Source organism: Puntigrus tetrazona, unplaced genomic scaffold, assembly GCF_018831695.1.
Source record: "Puntigrus tetrazona isolate hp1 unplaced genomic scaffold, ASM1883169v1 S000000003, whole genome shotgun sequence".
NCBI classification, from domain to species: Eukaryota; Metazoa; Chordata; class Actinopteri; order Cypriniformes; family Cyprinidae; genus Puntigrus; species Puntigrus tetrazona.
Window position 1 is genome coordinate 3,965,780 of NW_025047683.1, and position 16,832 is coordinate 3,982,611.

The 16,832-nt window shown below is 50.6% G+C and overlaps 1 pseudogene; it reads right to left on the bottom strand.

Annotated features, from left to right (window-relative positions):
- Positions 1–263: 263 nt before the first annotated feature.
- LOC122332016 lies at positions 264–412 on the bottom strand (annotated as a pseudogene).
- Positions 413–16,832: the final 16,420 nt, after the last annotated feature.

The window sequence follows — 16,832 nt, forward strand, 5'->3', positions numbered from 1 at the left end:
TTACGCCGCGGGCGTCCGAGGCGGAGAGGGCCGGGAGTCACGTCGGCGGGCGCGGAGTGCAGACACCCACGGAAGCCGCCGAGAGGAGGGCGCGCGCTCGGTCCCAGGCGCCTGGGGGCGCCGACCTCCCCCTCGTGGGAGGAAGCCGGGGCGCTCGACTCCGCCGAGGCGTGCCCGTGGCGGTCTGCACTTGGGAGGGCGGAGGGGCGGGAAGCCCCCTGCGGCGCTCCAGCCGCGGGGACCGGAGGTCGATCGATGGGAAGCGACCCTCAGACAGGCGTGGCCCGGGGCGGACCGGGGCGCAAAGTGCGTTCGAAGTGTCGATGATCGATGTGTCCTGCAATTCACATTAGTTCTCGCGGCTGGCTGCGTTCTTCATCGGCCTTACGAGCGGTGATCCACCGCTAAAGTCGTACTGCGTTTGAGTTTAGCGCCGGGCGAGGCCGAACTGCACAGGCTTGTGTGGGTTCAAAAATACAAAAAGTCGTTCCCGGTGGCGCCCCCGCGAGAGGGACTTGAACCCACGGTCGAAGGCCTGCTGGGTACCCGCCGGGGTTGGCAAAGCAAAGTCTTTCAGAGGCTCGCGGCCTCGGCCCCACCCGTGCCAAGGGGTGGGGCGCTCATGATGAGTTGCTCAAGCCTCCGCGGGAGGTGCGTCAAGCCTCCCAGGGGAACGGCGTTCCCTTCTCGCGGATCCCTCTCTCCGCCGTCTTAGGTTTTTGTGCGGTTCTTTTGCCGTCTTGGATGTTTGGCGGCAGACCTCTCGGGCCACGGCCGCTGGAACATAGAGTAAAATAGGATAGAGTTTTTACCCCGGACGGGCGCCCCTCCTTCGCGGGAGAGACTTTGAACCACGGTCCCGGAGGCCGTGCGGGTACCCGCCAGGGCCCGGCTCGGCCCCGCCCGCTGGAAAGCAGGGGCCCGCCCGAGTCAGCGACAGTCAAGTTCTCTCGGATCTCTCTCTCTCTCTCTCTCCGCCTTAGGTTTTTGTGCGGTTCTTTTGCCGTTTTGGGTTTTTGCGCGGCAGACCTCTCGGAGCCACGGCCGCTGGATCATAGAGTAAAATAGGATAGAGGTTTTTTTACCCGGACAGGCGCTCCTCCTTCGCGGGAGAGACTTTGAACCACGGTCCCGGAGGCCGTGCGGGTACCCGCCAGGGCCCGGCTCAGCCCCCGCCGCTGGAAAGCAGGGGCCCGCGAGTCTGGCGACAGTCAAGTTCTCTCGGATCTCTCTCTCTCTCTCTCTCTCCGCCTTAGGTTTTGTGCGGTTCTTTTTGCCGTTTTGGGTTTTGGCGGCAGACCTCTCGGAGCCACGGGCGCTGGATCATAGAGTAAAATAGGATAGAGGTTTTTTTTTACCCCGGACGGGCGCCCCTCCTTCGCGGGAGGAGACTTTGAACCCACGGTCCCGGAGGCCGTGCGGGTACCCGCCAGGGCCCGGCTCGGCCCCCGCGCTGGAAAGCAGGGGGCCCCCGCCGAGTCAGCGACAGTCATGGCGCTCGCGGTAGGTTGCTCAAGCCTCCGCGGGAGGTCGTCAAGCCTCCCAGAGGCAGCGTTCCCTTCTCGCGGATCTCTCTCTCTCCGCCCGTCTTAGGTTTTTGTGCGGTTCTTTTTGCCGTCTTGGGTTTTGAGCGGCAGACCTCTCGGGCCACGGCCGCTGGATCATAGAGTAAAATAGGATAGAGGTTTTTACCCGGACAGGCGCCCCTCCTTCGCGGGAGAGACTTTGAACCACGGTCCCGGAGGCCGTGCGGGTACCCGCCAGGGCCCGGCTCAGCCCCCGCGCTGGAAGCGGGGGGCGCCAGTCTGGCGACAGTCAAGTTCCTTTTTTTTTTTCTTCTTATCGGCGCTCTGCGCTTTCGCTTCGGTGCTCCGGGAGGAGGCGCGCGGGCCGCCCGGCCTCTGCCGCGCACCCGGGCTTGAGGCAGGGGAGGTGGGCTAGGCCTCCCGCCGGCGATTTCGCTTTGGATCGGGCGGGCGATGTGATCCTTCCGCGGGTTCACCTCACGGAAACCTTATTTCGACTTTTACTTCCTCTAGATAGTCAAGTTTGATGCGTCTTCCGGCGCTCCGCCAGAGCCCCCTTGAGGCCCGGCGAGGGCAGTCCGAGACCTCACTAAACCATCCAATCGGTAGTAGCGGCGGGCGGTGTGTACAAAGGGCAGGGACTTAATCAGCGCGAGCTTATGACCCGCGCTTACTGGGAATTCCTCGTTGATGGGAAATAGTTTCAATCCCCAGTCCCGATCACGGCGGGGTTCAGCGGGTTACCGCGCCTCTCGGCGCAGGGTAGACCTGCGCTGATCCGCCCATTAATGCGGCGCGTGCAGCCCGGACATCTAAAGGCATCACAGACCTGTTATTGCTCCATCTCGCGTGGCTGAGCGCCACTTGTCCCTCTAAGAAGTTTTTGGCGCCGACCCAAGTGGCGCGCCACTATTTTGTAAGCGAGTCTCGTTCGTTATCGGAATGAACCAGACAAATCGCTCCACCAACTAAGAACGGCCATGCACCACCACCCACAGAATCGAGAAAGAGCTATCAATCTGTCAATCCTTTCCGTGTCCGGGCCGGGTGAGGTTTCCCGTGTTGAGTCAAATTAAGCCGCAGGCTCCACTCCTGGTGGTGCCCTTCCGTCAATTCCTTTAAGTTTCAGCTTTGCAACCATACTCCCCCCGGAACCCAAAGACTCGTGGTTTCCCTTGCGCTGCGGCGGGTCATGGGAATAACGCGCGCGGATCGCGAGTCGGCATCGTTCACGGTCGGAACTACGGCGGTATCTGATAAATCTTGAACCTCCGACTTTCGTTCTTGATTAATGAAAACATTCTTGGCAAATGCTTTCGCTTTCGTCCGTCTTGCGCCGGTCCAAGAATTTCACCTCTAGCGGCGCAATACGAATGCCCCCGGCCGTCCCTCTTAATCATGGCTCCGGGTTCCAGAAACCCACAAAATAGAACGAGTCCTATTCCATTATTCCTAGCTGCGGTATTCAGCGGCGGCGCTCGGCCTGCTTTGAACACTCTAATTTTTTCAAAGTCGCGCTTTGGGCCCCTCGGACCGGACACCCAGCCAAGGGCATCCGGGGGGCGCCTCGAGGCGAGGACCTGGGGCGGGCGGTGGCTCGCCTCTCGCGGACCGCCAGCCAGATCCGAGATCAACTCACGAGCTTTTTAACTGCAGCAACTTTAATATCGCTATTGGAGCTGGAATTACGCGGCTGCTGGCACCAGACTTGCCCTCAATGGGTCCTCGCCCATGTGTTTAAGATCGCTCATTCCAATTACAGGGCCTCGAAAGAGACCTGTATTATTATTCCCCAAATCACTACCTCTCCGAGTCGGAAATGGGTAATTTGCGCGCCTGCTGCCTTCCTTGGATGTGGTAGCCGTTTCTCAGGCTCCCTCTCCGGAATCGAACCCTGATTCCCGTCACCCGTGGTCACCATGGTAGGCGCCTGATGTACCATCGAAAGTTGATAGGGCAGACACTCAGATGAATGAATCGTCGCGCCGCGGAAGGCGGCGATCGGCCCGAGTTATCTAGAGTCACCAAAGGTACCGGGTCCGGGAGGCGGATCCCCGAGGGCCGGATGGGTTTTGGATCTGATAAATGCACGCGTCCTAGCCTCCCGCCCCGCGAGGAGGCGGTCGGCCGGTCGGCGCTTCGTTTGCATGTATTAGCTCTGGAATTGCCACAGTTATCCAAGTACCGGGTGGAAGCGATCAAAGGGACCATAACTGATTTAATGAGCCATTCGCAGTTTCACTGTACCGGCCGTGTGCGCCAGACCTGCATGGCTTAATCTTTGAGACAAGCATATGTTACTGGCAGGATCAACCAGGTAACCCCTGTGGGTCGTAGGGACCAACCGACGCGAAGCGCGTTTTTGCCTACACGGGTCTCAGTCCGCCTGAGGAGGGGCCTGGGCAGACCCGCTTGGACCCTCGGCTAAGACCGGCGCTCATAGGCGGCGGCGCGGCTCGAACCTTCCCCGGCGAAGTCGCCGTTTTCGGGGTGGGTGGCGCTGGGATCGCGGCCGACGCTCGGAAAAGTGTGTTTCACGCGGGGCGGGGTACCGCGCGGCGTCGCCGGGGCAGCGTCGCGTTCTGCCCCTCCGCCGCCCGGTGGCGGACCTCTGCGCTCTGACCCGGCCGTCTAGGCCTCCCTCCGAAGGGTTCGGCGCCTTCCCTCGGGCTGAGGGGGGCCTGCTCGTAACGAACGTCCAAATTGCCCGGGCGCGGCGTGCTGTCAAAGCCCAAACGTAAACCCATTGCACGCCCGTGCCCCTGCCAGGCACTCCCGACCCATAGCGGCCAGCGGGGCTGGCAGGTGGGGTCTAGGCTAGAAAGCGCTTTCGCGCTCAATCGATCACGTTCCGGGCGAGGCGCTCGCGCCGTCGAGCGTCTCTCTCTCGGCGTCTGTGTCCGTGTTTCAGGTGAAGCGTTCGATAGCTCCCTCGCCCCGGAGCTTCAGAAAGATTGCGTTCAAAACCTAAGTCGATATGGACTTAGTCGTTTTTTCGACTTTTTTTTTCGCTCAGAGACTAAGTCCACAAAAACACGCGTTCACGAAATCGTGTACCCATGTAAAAGTTGCTCCTGTGTAAGCGGCCACCTCCAGGGTCGCGGGAAAATTTGAATCATGCCGGGAGGAGGCCTCTCGGTCGGCCTGACTCGGAGCCTCGGAGGTATGGAAGTCGGACCTTTCCCGAAGTTGGACTTAGTGCAATTTTGAAAGCGAAAATCATCCAGGCGCTTCATCCGACCGATCGAGTCCGGGTTAAGTCGCCTTCGGGCGCTTTCCCACTCGACCCCCGCCGTCCTGGAAATTTTTTCGTTCAAAACCTAAGTCCAAACATCCAGGCGCTTCATCCGACCGATCGAGTCCGGGTTAAGTCGCCTTCGGGCGCTTTCCCACTCGACCCCGCCGTCCTGGAGAAATTTTTTCGTTCAAAACCTAAGTCCAAACATCCAGGCGCTTCATCCGACCGATCGAGTCCGGGTTAAGTCGCCTTCGGGCGCTTTCCCTCGACCCCCGCCGTCCTGGAGAAATTTTTTCGTTCAAAACCTAAGTCCAAACATCCAGGCGCTTCATCCGACCGATCGAGTCCGGGTTAAGTCGCCTTCGGGCGCTTTCCCTCGACCCCGCCGTCCTGGAGAAATTTTTTCGTTCAAAACCTAAGTCCAAACATCCAGGCGCTTCATCCGACCCGATCGAGTCCGGGTTAAGTGCGCCTTCGGGCGCTTTCCACTCGACCCCGCCGTCCTGGAGAAATTTTTTCGTTCAAAACCTAAGTCCAAACATCCAGGCGCTTCATCCGACCGATCGAGTCCGGGTTAAGTCGCCTTCGGACGCTTTCCCCCTCGACCCCGCCGTCCTGGAGAAATTTTTTGCGTTCAAAACCTAAGTCCAAACATCCAGGCGCTTCATCCGACCGATCGAGTCCGGGTTAAGTCGCCTTCGGGCGCTTTCCCACTCGACCCCGCCGTCCTGGAGAAATTTTTGCGTTCAAAACCTAAGTCCAAACATCCAGGCGCTTCATCCGACCGATCGAGTCCGGGTTAAGTCGCCTTCGGACGCTTTCCCACTCGACCCCCGCCGTCCTGGAGAAATTTTTTTGCTTTCAAAACCTAAGTCCAGACATCCAGGCGCTTCATCCAGCGATCTCGGCGGGTTAAATCGCGACTTCTCGGGCGCTTTCCCTCGACCCGGTCTCCCTGGAGAATTTTTTTCGTTCAAAACCTAAGTCCAAACATCCAGGCGCATATTTCAGAGGCGATCTCGGCGGGTTAAGTCGACTTCGGGCGCTTTCCCACTCGACCCCGCCACCCTGGAGAAATTTTTGCTTTCAAAACCTAAGTCCAAACATCCAGGCGCATATTTCAGGCGATCTCGGCGGGTTAAGTCGACTTCGGGCGCTTTCCCCTCGACCCCGCCACCCTGGAGAAATTTTTGCTTTCAAAACCTAAGTCCAAACATCCAGGCGCATATTTCAGGCGATCTCGGCGGGTTAAGTCGACTTCCCGGGCGCTTTCCCACTCGACCCCGCCACCCTGGAGATTTTTTTGCTTTCAAAACCTAAGTCCAAACATCCAGGCGCATATTTCAGCCGATCTCGGCGGGTTAAGTCGCGACTTCTCGGGCGCTTTCCCACTCGACCCCCTCCACCCTGGAGGTATTTTTAAGCGTTCAAAACCTAAGTCCAGACATCCAGGCGCATATTTCAGGCGATCTCGGCGGGTTAAGTCGACTTCCCGGGCGCTTTCCCACTCGACCCCGCCACCCTGGAGGATTTTTTTGCTTTCAAAACCTAAGTCCAAACATCAGGCGCATATTTCAGGCGATCTCGGCGGGTTAAGTCGACTTCCCGGGCGCTTTCCCACTCGACCCCGCCACCCTGGAGGATTTTTTTGCTTTCAAAACCTAAGTCCAGACATCCAGGCGCATATTTCAGCCCGATCTCGGCGGGTTAAGTCGACTTCTCGGGCGCTTTCCCACTCGACCCCCTCCACCCTGGAGGTATTTTTAAGCGTTCAAAACCTAAGTCCAGACATCCAGGCGCATATTTCAGGCGATCTCGGCGGGTTAAGTCGACTTCGGGCGCTTTCCCACTCGACCCCGCCACCCTGGAGGATTTTTTTGCTTTCAAAACCTAAGTCCAAACATCCAGGCGCATATTTCAGCGATCTCGGCGGGTTAAGTCGCGACTTCTCGGGCGCTTTCCCCTCGACCCCTCCACCCTGGAGATTTTTTTAAGCGTTCAAAACCTCGTCCAGACATCCAGGCGCTCGTTACAGCCGATCAAGGCGGGTTAAGGCGACTTCTCGGACTACACACATTCACGAACCCCGTGTCTGGATTTCAATTTTCCAAAGGGCCTGGGCTCACACATTAACCCCAACGCAGTAACACTTTAATGGGCATCGTTTTATTTCATTCTCGCCCTGGATGAATGTTTTACAAAGGCCTGCGCTTCACAGACTAACCCTACACACTAACACCTTATTGGGCATAATTTTTTTTTTTCTATAAAGGCCCTGGATGAATGTTTTCTATAAGGCCTGCGCTCACAGACTAACCCCATCACAATAACACTTATGTGGGCATGATTTTATTCTATAAAGGCCCTGGATGAATGTTTTCTATAAGGCCTGCGCTCACAGACTAACCCCATCACAATAACACTTATTTGGGCATGATTTTATTTAAAAAAGGCCCTGGATGAATATTTTCTACAAAGGCCTGCGCTCACAGACTAACCCGACACAGTAGCGCCTTATTGGGCATGATTTTATTTAATAAAGGCCCTGGAGGAATGTTTTCTATAAGGCCTGCACTCACAGACTAACCCCATCACAATAACACTTATTTGGGCATGATTTTATTCTATAAAGGCCCTGGATGAATGTTTTCTATAAGGCCTGCGCTCACAGACTAACCCTATCACAATAACACTTATTTGGGCATGATTTTATTTAATAAAGGCCCTGGATGAATGTTTTCTATAAGGCCTGCGCTCACAGACTAACCCCATCACAATAACACTTATTTGGGCATGATATTATTTAATAAAGGCCCTGGATGAATGTTTTACAAAGGGCCTGCGCTCACAGACTAACCCTACACAGTAACACCTTATTGGGCATGATTTTATTTAATAGAGACCCTGGATGAATGTTTTCTATAAGGCCTGCGCTCACAGACTAACCCCATCACAATAACACTTATTTGGGCATGATTTTATTTAATAAAGGCCCTGGATGAATGTTTTCTATAAGGCCCGCGCTCACAGACTAACCTAACCTAACCTAACCTAACCTAACCTAGCCTAACCTAACCTAACCTAACCTAACCTAACCTAACCTAACCTAACCTAACCTAACCTAACCTAACCTAACCTAGCCTAACCTAACCTAACCTAACCTAGCCTAACCTAACCTAACCCAGGCCTAACCTAACCTAACCTGGCCTAACCTAACAACCTAACCTAACCTAACCTAACCTAACCTAACCTAACCTTATTGGGCATGATTTTTACTCTATAAAGGCCCTGGGTGACAGTTTTACACAGGGCCTGGGGTCACAGACTAACCCCATCACAATAGCACTTATTTGGGCATGTTTTATTTAATAAAGGCCCTGATTGAATGTTTTCTATAAGGCCTGCGCTCACAGACTAACCCGACACAGTGCGCTTCATTGGGCATGATTTTATTTAATAAAGGCCCTGGAACAATGTTTTCTATAAGGCCTGCGCTCACAGACTAACCCGACACAGTAACTCTTTGTTGGGCATGATTTTCTATAATAAAGGCCCTGGAAAAATGTTTTCTATAAGGCCTGCGCTCACAGACTAACCCGACACAATGCGCTTTATTGGGCATGATTTTATTTAATAAAGGCCCTGGAAAAAATGTTTTCTATAAGGCCTGCGCTCACAGACTAACCCGACACAATGCGCTTCATTGGGCATGATTTTATTTAATAAAGGCCCTGGAACAATGTTTTCTATAAGGCCTGCGCTCACAGACTAACCCGACACAGTAACTCTTTGTTGGGCATGATTTTTCTACTTAATAAAGGCCCTGGAAAAATGTTTTCTATAAGGCCTGCGCTCACAGACTAACCCGACACAGTAACGCTTTATTGGGCATGATTTTATTTAATAAAGGCCCTGGAAAAAATGGTTTCTATAAGGCCTGCGCTCACAGACTAACCCGACACAGTAACGCTTCATTGGGCATGATTTTATTTAATAAAGGCCCTGGATGACAGTTTTCTTTAAGGCCTGCGCTCACAGACTAACCCGACACATTGCGCTTTGTGGGCATGATTGTATTTAATAAAGGCCCTGGATGAATGTTTTCTATAAGGCCTGCGCTCACAGACTAACCCGACACAGTAACTCTTCATTGGGCATGATTTTATTTAATAAAGGCCCTCGATGAATGTTTTGTATAAGGCCTGCCCTCACAGACTAACCCGACACAGTAACTCTTTATTGGGCGTGATTTTATTTAATAAAGGCCCTGGAAAAATGTTTTCTATAAGGCCTGCGCTCACAGACTGACCCCGACACAGTAACTCTTTGTGGGCATGATTTTATTTAATAAAGGCCCTCGATGAATGTTTTCTATAAGGCCTGCGCTCACTGGCTAACCCCGTTACAATAACACTCTTATGGGCATGATTTTATTTAATTAAGGCCCTGGATGACAGTTTTCTTTAAGGCCTACCCTCACAGACTAACCCGACACAGTAACTCTTTATTGGGCGTGATTTTATTTAATAAAGGCCCTGGAAAAAATTTTTCTATAAGGCCTGCGCTCACAGACTAACCCGACACAGTAACGCTTTATTGGGCGTGATTTTATTTAATAAAGGCCCTCGATGAATGTTTTTCTATAAGGCCTGCGCTCACAGACTAACCCGACACAGTAACTCTTTATTGGGCGTGATTTTATTTAATAAAGGCCCTGGAAAAATGTTTTCTATAAGGCCTGCGCTCACAGACTGACCCGACACAGTAACTCTTTATTGGGCATGATTTTATTTAATAAAGGCCCTCGATGAATGTTTTCTATAAGGCCTGCGCTCACTGGCTAACCCCGTTACAATAACACTCTTATGGGCATGATTTTATTTAATTAAGGCCCTGGATGACAGTTTTCTTTAAGGCCTACCCTCACAGACTAACCCGACACAGTAACTCTTTATTGGGCGTGATTTTATTTAATAAAGGCCCTGGAAAAATGTTTTTCTATAAGGCCTGCGCTCACAGACTAACCCGACACAGTGCGCTTTATTGGGCGTGATTTTATTTAATAAAGGCCCTGGAAAAATGTTTTCTATAAGCACTGCGCTCACTGACTAACCCCGTTACAATAACACTCTTATGGGCATGATTTTATTTAATAAAGGCCCTGGATGACAGTTTTCTTTAAGGCCTGCGCTCACAGACTAACCCGACACAGTAACTCTTTGTTGGGCATGATTTCTACTTAATAAAGGCCCTGGAAAAATGTTTTCTATAAGGCCTGCGCTCACAGACTAACCCGACACAATGCGCTTTATTGGGCATGATTTTATTTAATAAAGGCCCTGGAAAAAATGTTTTCTATAAGGCCTGCGCTCACAGACTAACCCGACACAGTGCGCTTTGTGGGCATGATTTTATTTAATAAAGGCCCTGGATAAATGTTTTCTTTAAGGCCTGCGCTCACAGACTAACCCCGTTACAATAACACTCTTATGGGCATGATTTTATTTAATAAAGGCCCTGGATGACAGTTTTCTTTAAGGCCTGCCCTCACAGACTAACCCGACACAGTAACGCTTTATTGGGCATGATTTTATTTAATAAAGGCCCTGGAAAAATGTTTTTCTATAAGGCCTGCGCTCACAGACTAACCCGACCCATTAACTCTTTATTGGGCATGATTTTATTTAATAAAGGCCCTCGATGAATGTTTTCCATAAGGCCTGCGCTCACAGACTAACCCGTCACAATAACACAGATTTGGGTATGATTTTATTTATTAAAGGCCCTGGATGAATGTTTTCTACAAAGGCCTGCGCTCACAGACTCGCCCGTTAAAGCAGCGCACGCGCAGGGCACGAATTTCAGAGTTTTTAGAGAAAAAAAAAAAAAAAAAAAAAAAATTAAAGTTGATGTAAAGTTGCTCCTGGGTAAACGGCCACCTCCGGGGTCGCGGTGAAATTTGAATCGTGCCCGGGAAGAGGCCTCTCGGTCGGCCTGACTCGGAGCCTCGGAGGGTATGGAAGTCGGACCTTTCCCGAAGTTGGACTTAGTGCAATTTTGAAAGCGAAAATCATCCAGGCGCATATTTCAGCCGATCTCAGCCGGGTTAAGTGCGACTTCTCGGGCGCTTCCCCCTCGACCCGGCCTCCCTGGAGAAATTTTTTCGTTCAAAACCTAAGTCCAAACATCCAGGCGCATATTTCAGCGCCGATCTCAGCGGGTTAAGTGCGACTTCTCGGGCGCTTTCCCACTCGACCCGGCCTCCCTGGAGAAATTTTTTCGTTCAAAACCTAAGTCCAAACATCCAGGCGCATATTTCAGCCCGATCTCGGCGGGTTAAGTGCGACTTCTCGGGCGCTTTCCCACTCGACCCGGCCTCCCTGGAGAAATTTTTTCGTTCAAAACCTAAGTCCAAACATCCAGGCGCATATTTCAGCCCGATCTCGGCGGGTTAAGTCACGACTTCTCGGGCGCTTTCACTCGACCCCCGCCGTCCTGGAGAAATTTTTTTCGTTCAAAACCTAAGTCCAAACATCCAGGCGCTTCATCCGACCGATCGAGTCCGGGTTAAGTCGCCTTCGGGCGCTTTCCCTCGACCCCCGCCGTCCTGGAGAAATTTTTGCGTTCAAAACCTAAGTCCAAACATCCAGGCGCTTCATCCGACCCGATCGAGTCCGGGTTAAGTCGCCTTCGGGCGCTTTCCCACTCGACCCCCGCCGCCGTCCTGGAGAAATTTTTTGCGTTCAAAACCTAAGTCCAAACATCCAGGCGCTTCATCCGACCGATCGAGTCCGGGTTAAGTCGCCTTCGGGCGCTTTCCCACTCGACCCCGCCGTCCTGGAGAAATTTTTTGCGTTCAAAACCTAAGTCCAAACATCCAGGCGCTTCATCCGACCGATCGAGTCCGGGTTAAGTCGCCTTCGGGCGCTTTCCCACTCGACCCCGCGCCGTCCTGGAGAAATTTTTGCGTTCAAAACCTAAGTCCAAACATCCAGGCGCTTCATCCGACCCGATCGAGTCCGGGTTAAGTCGCCTTCGGGCGCTTTCCCACTCGACCCCCGCCGTCCTGGAGAAATTTTTTTGCTTTCAAAACCTAAGTCCAGACATCAGGCGCTTCATCCAGCGATCTCGGCGGGTTAAGTCGCGACTTCTCGGGCGCTTCCCACTCGACCCGGTCTCCCTGGAGAAATTTTTTCGTTCAAAACCTAAGTCCAAACATCCAGGCGCATATTTCAGGCGATCTCGGCGGGTTAAGTCGACTTCGGGCGCTTTCCCCCTCGACCCCGCCACCCTGGAGAAATTTTTTGCTTTCAAAACCTAAGTCCAAACATCCAGGCGCATATTTCAGGCGATCTCGGCGGGTTAAGTGCGACTTCCCGGGCGCTTTCCCACTCGACCCCGCCACCCTGGAGAAATTTTTTGCTTTCAAAACCTAAGTCCAAACATCCAGGCGCATATTTCAGGCGATCTCGGCGGGTTAAGTCGACTTCCCGGACGCTTTCCCACTCGACCCCGCCACCCTGGAGGATTTTTTTGCTTTCAAAACCTAAGTCCAAACATCCAGGCGCATATTTCAGCCGATCTCGGCGGGTTAAGTCGACTTCTCGGGCGCTTTCCCCTCGACCCCCTCCACCCTGGGGTATTTTTAAGCGTTCAAAACCTAAGTCCAGACATCCAGGCGCATATTTCAGGCGATCTCGGCGGGTTAAGTGCGACTTCGGGCGCTTTCCCTCGACCCCGCCACCCTGGGAGATTTTTTTGCTTTCAAAACCTAAGTCCAAACATCCAGGCGCATATTTCAGGCGATCGGCGGGTTAAGTCGACTTCGGGCGCTTTCCCACTCGACCCCGCCACCCTGGAGGATTTTTTTGCTTTCAAAACCTAAGTCCAGACATCCAGGCGCATATTTCAGCCGATCTCGGCGGGTTAAGTGCGACTTCTCGGGCGCTTTCCCCTCGACCCCCTCCACCCTGGAGGTATTTTTAAGCGTTCAAAACCTAAGTCCAGACATCCAGGCGCATATTTCAGGCGATCTCGGCGGGTTAAGTGCGACTTCGGGCGCTTTCCCACTCGACCCCGCCACCCTGGAGATTTTTTTGCTTTCAAAACCTAAGTCCAAACATCCAGGCGCATATTTCAGCCGATCTCGGCGGGTTAAGTCGCGACTTCTCGGGCGCTTTCCCACTCGACCCCTCCACCCTGGAGGATTTTTTTAAGCGTTCAAAACCTCGTCCAGACATCCAGGCGCTCGTTACAGCCGATCAAGGCGGGTTAAGGCGACTTCTCGGTTTACACATTTACGAACCCCGTGTCTGGATTTCAATTTTCAAAGGGCCTGGGCTCACACATTAACTTAACGCAGTAACACTTTAATGGGCATCGTTTTATTTCATTCTCGCCCTGGATGAATGTTTTACAAAGGGCCTGCGCTCACAGACTAACCCTACACACTAACACCTTATTGGGCATAATTTTTTTTTCTATAAAGGCCCTGGATGAATGTTTTCTATAAGGCCTGCGCTCACAGACTAACCCCATCACAATAACACTTATGTGGGCATGATTTTATTCTATAAAGGCCCTGGATGAATGTTTTCTATAAGGCCTGCGCTCACAGACTAACCCCATCACAATAACACTTATTTGGGCATGATTTTATTTAAAAAGGCCCTGGATGAATATTTTCTACAAAGGCCTGCGCTCACAGACTAACCCGACACAGTAGCGCCTTATTGGGCATGATTTTATTTAATAAAGGCCCTGGAGGAATGTTTTCTATAAGGCCTGCACTCACAGACTAACCCCATCACAATAACACTTATTTGGGCATGATTTTATTCTATAAAGGCCCTGGATGAATGTTTTCTATAAGGCCTGCGCTCACAGACTAACCCTATCACAATAACACTTATTTGGGCATGATTTTATTTAATAAAGGCCCTGGATGAATGTTTTCTATAAGGCCTGCGCTCACAGACTAACCCCATCACAATAACACTTATTTGGGCATGATATTATTTAATAAAGGCCCTGGATGAATGTTTTACAAAGGGCCTGCGCTCACAGACTAACCCTACACAGTAACACCTTATTGGGCATGATTTTATTTAATAGAGACCCTGGATGAATGTTTTCTATAAGGCCTGCGCTCACAGACTAACCCCATCACAATAACACTTATTTGGGCATGATTTTATTTAATAAAGGCCCTGGATGAATGTTTTCTATAAGGCCGCGCTCACAGACTAACCTAACCTAACCTAACCTAACCTAACCTAACCCTAACCTAACCTAACCTAACCTAACCTAACCTAACCTAACCTAACCTAACCTAACCTAACCCTAACCTAACCTAACCTAACCTAACCTAACCTAACCTAACCTAACCTAACCTAAGCCCCTAACCTAACCTAACCTAGCCTAACCTAACCTAACCTAACCTAACCTAACCTAACCTAACCTTATTGGGCATGATTTTACTCTATAAAGGCCCTGGGTGACAGTTTTACACAGGGCCTGGGGTCACAGACTAACCCCATCACAATAGCACTTATTTGGGCATGTTTTTATTTAATAAAGGCCCTGATTGAATGTTTTCTATAAGGCCTGCGCTCACAGACTAACCCGACACAGTAACGCTTCATTGGGCATGATTTTATTTAATAAAGGCCCTGGAACAATGTTTTCTATAAGGCCTGCGCTCACAGACTAACCCGACACAGTAACTCTTTGTTGGGCATGATTTTACTTAATAAAGGCCCTGGAAAAATGTTTTCTATAAGGCCTGCGCTCACAGACTAACCCGACACAATGCGCTTTATTGGGCATGATTTTATTTAATAAAGGCCCTGGAAAAAATGTTTTCTATAAGGCCTGCGCTCACAGACTAACCCGACACAGTGCGCTTCATTGGGCATGATTTTATTTAATAAAGGCCCTGGAACAATGTTTTCTATAAGGCCTGCGCTCACAGACTAACCCGACACAGTAACTCTTTGTTGGGCATGATTTTTACTTAATAAAGGCCCTGGAAAAATGTTTTCTATAAGGCCTGCGCTCACAGACTAACCCGACACAGTGCGCTTTATTGGGCATGATTTTATTTAATAAAGGCCCTGGAAAAAATGGTTTCTATAAGGCCTGCGCTCACAGACTAACCCGACACAATGCGCTTCATTGGGCATGATTTTATTTAATAAAGGCCCTGGATGACAGTTTTCTTTAAGGCCTGCGCTCACAGACTAACCCGACACATTGCGCTTTATTGGGCATGATTGTATTTAATAAAGGCCCTGGATGAATGTTTTCTATAAGGCCTGCGCTCACAGACTAACCCGACACAGTAACTCTTCATTGGGCATGATTTTATTTAATAAAGGCCCTCGATGAATGTTTTGTATAAGGCCTGCCCTCACAGACTAACCCGACACAGTAACTCTTTATTGGGCGTGATTTTATTTAATAAAGGCCCTGGAAAAATGTTTTCTATAAGGCCTGCGCTCACAGACAACCCGACACAGTAACTCTTTATTGGGCATGATTTTATTTAATAAAGGCCCTCGATGAATGTTTTCTATAAGGCCTGCGCTCACTGACTAACCCCCGTTACAATAACACTCTTATGGGCATGATTTTATTTAATTAAGGCCCTGGATGACAGTTTTCTTTAAGGCCTACCCTCACAGACTAACCCGACACAGTAACTCTTTATTGGGCGTGATTTTATTTAATAAAGGCCCTGGAAAAATGTTTTTCTATAAGGCCTGCGCTCACAGACTAACCCGACACAATGCGCTTTATTGGGCGTGATTTTATTTAATAAAGGCCCTCGATGAATGTTTTTCTATAAGGCCTGCGCTCACAGACTAACCCGACACAGTAACTCTTTATTGGGCGTGATTTTATTTAATAAAGGCCCTGGAAAAATGTTTTCTATAAGGCCTGCGCTCACAGACTGACCCCGACACAGTAACTCTTTATTGGGCATGATTTTATTTAATAAAGGCCCTCGATGAATATTTTCTATAAGGCCTGCGCTCACTGGCTAACCCCGTTACAATAACACTCTTATGGGCATGATTTTATTTAATTAAGGCCCTGGATGACAGTTTTCTTTAAGGCCTACCCTCACAGACTAACCCGACACAGTAACTCTTTATTGGGCGTGATTTTATTTAATAAAGGCCCTGGAAAAATGTTTTTCTATAAAGGCCTGCGCTCACAGACTAACCCGACACAGTGCGCTTTATTGGGCGTGATTTTATTTAATAAAGGCCCTGGAAAAATGTTTTCTATAAGCAGCACTGCGCTCACTGACTAACCCCGTTACAATAACACTCTTATGGGCATGATTTTATTTAATAAAGGCCCTGGATGACAGTTTTCTTTAAGGCCTGCGCTCACAGACTAACCCGACACAGTAACTCTTTGTTGGGCATGATTTTACTTAATAAAGGCCCTGGAAAAATGTTTTCTATAAGGCCTGCGCTCACAGACTAACCCGACACAGTGCGCTTTATTGGGCATGATTTTATTTAATAAAGGCCCTGGAAAAAATGTTTTCTATAAGGCCTGCGCTCACAGACTAACCCGACACAGTGCGCTTTGTGGGCATGATTTTATTTAATAAAGGCCCTGGATAAATGTTTTCTTTAAGGCCTGCGCTCACAGACTAACCCCCGTTACAATAACACTCTTATGGGCATGATTTTATTTAATAAAGGCCCTGGATGACAGTTTTCTTTAAGGCCTGCCCTCACAGACTAACCCGACACAGTAACTCTTTATTGGGCGTGATTTTATTTAATAAAGGCCCTGGAAAAATGTTTTCTATAAGGCCTGCGCTCACAGACTAACCCGACCCATTAACTCTTTATTGGGCATGATTTTATTTAATAAAGGCCCTCGATGAATGTTTTCCATAAGGCCTGCGCTCACAGACTAACCCCGTCACAATAACACAGATTTGGGTATGATTTTATTTATTAAAGGCCCTGGATGAATGTTTTCTACAAAGGCCTGCGCTCACAGACTCGCCCGTTAAAGCAGCGGCGCGCGGGGGCACGAAT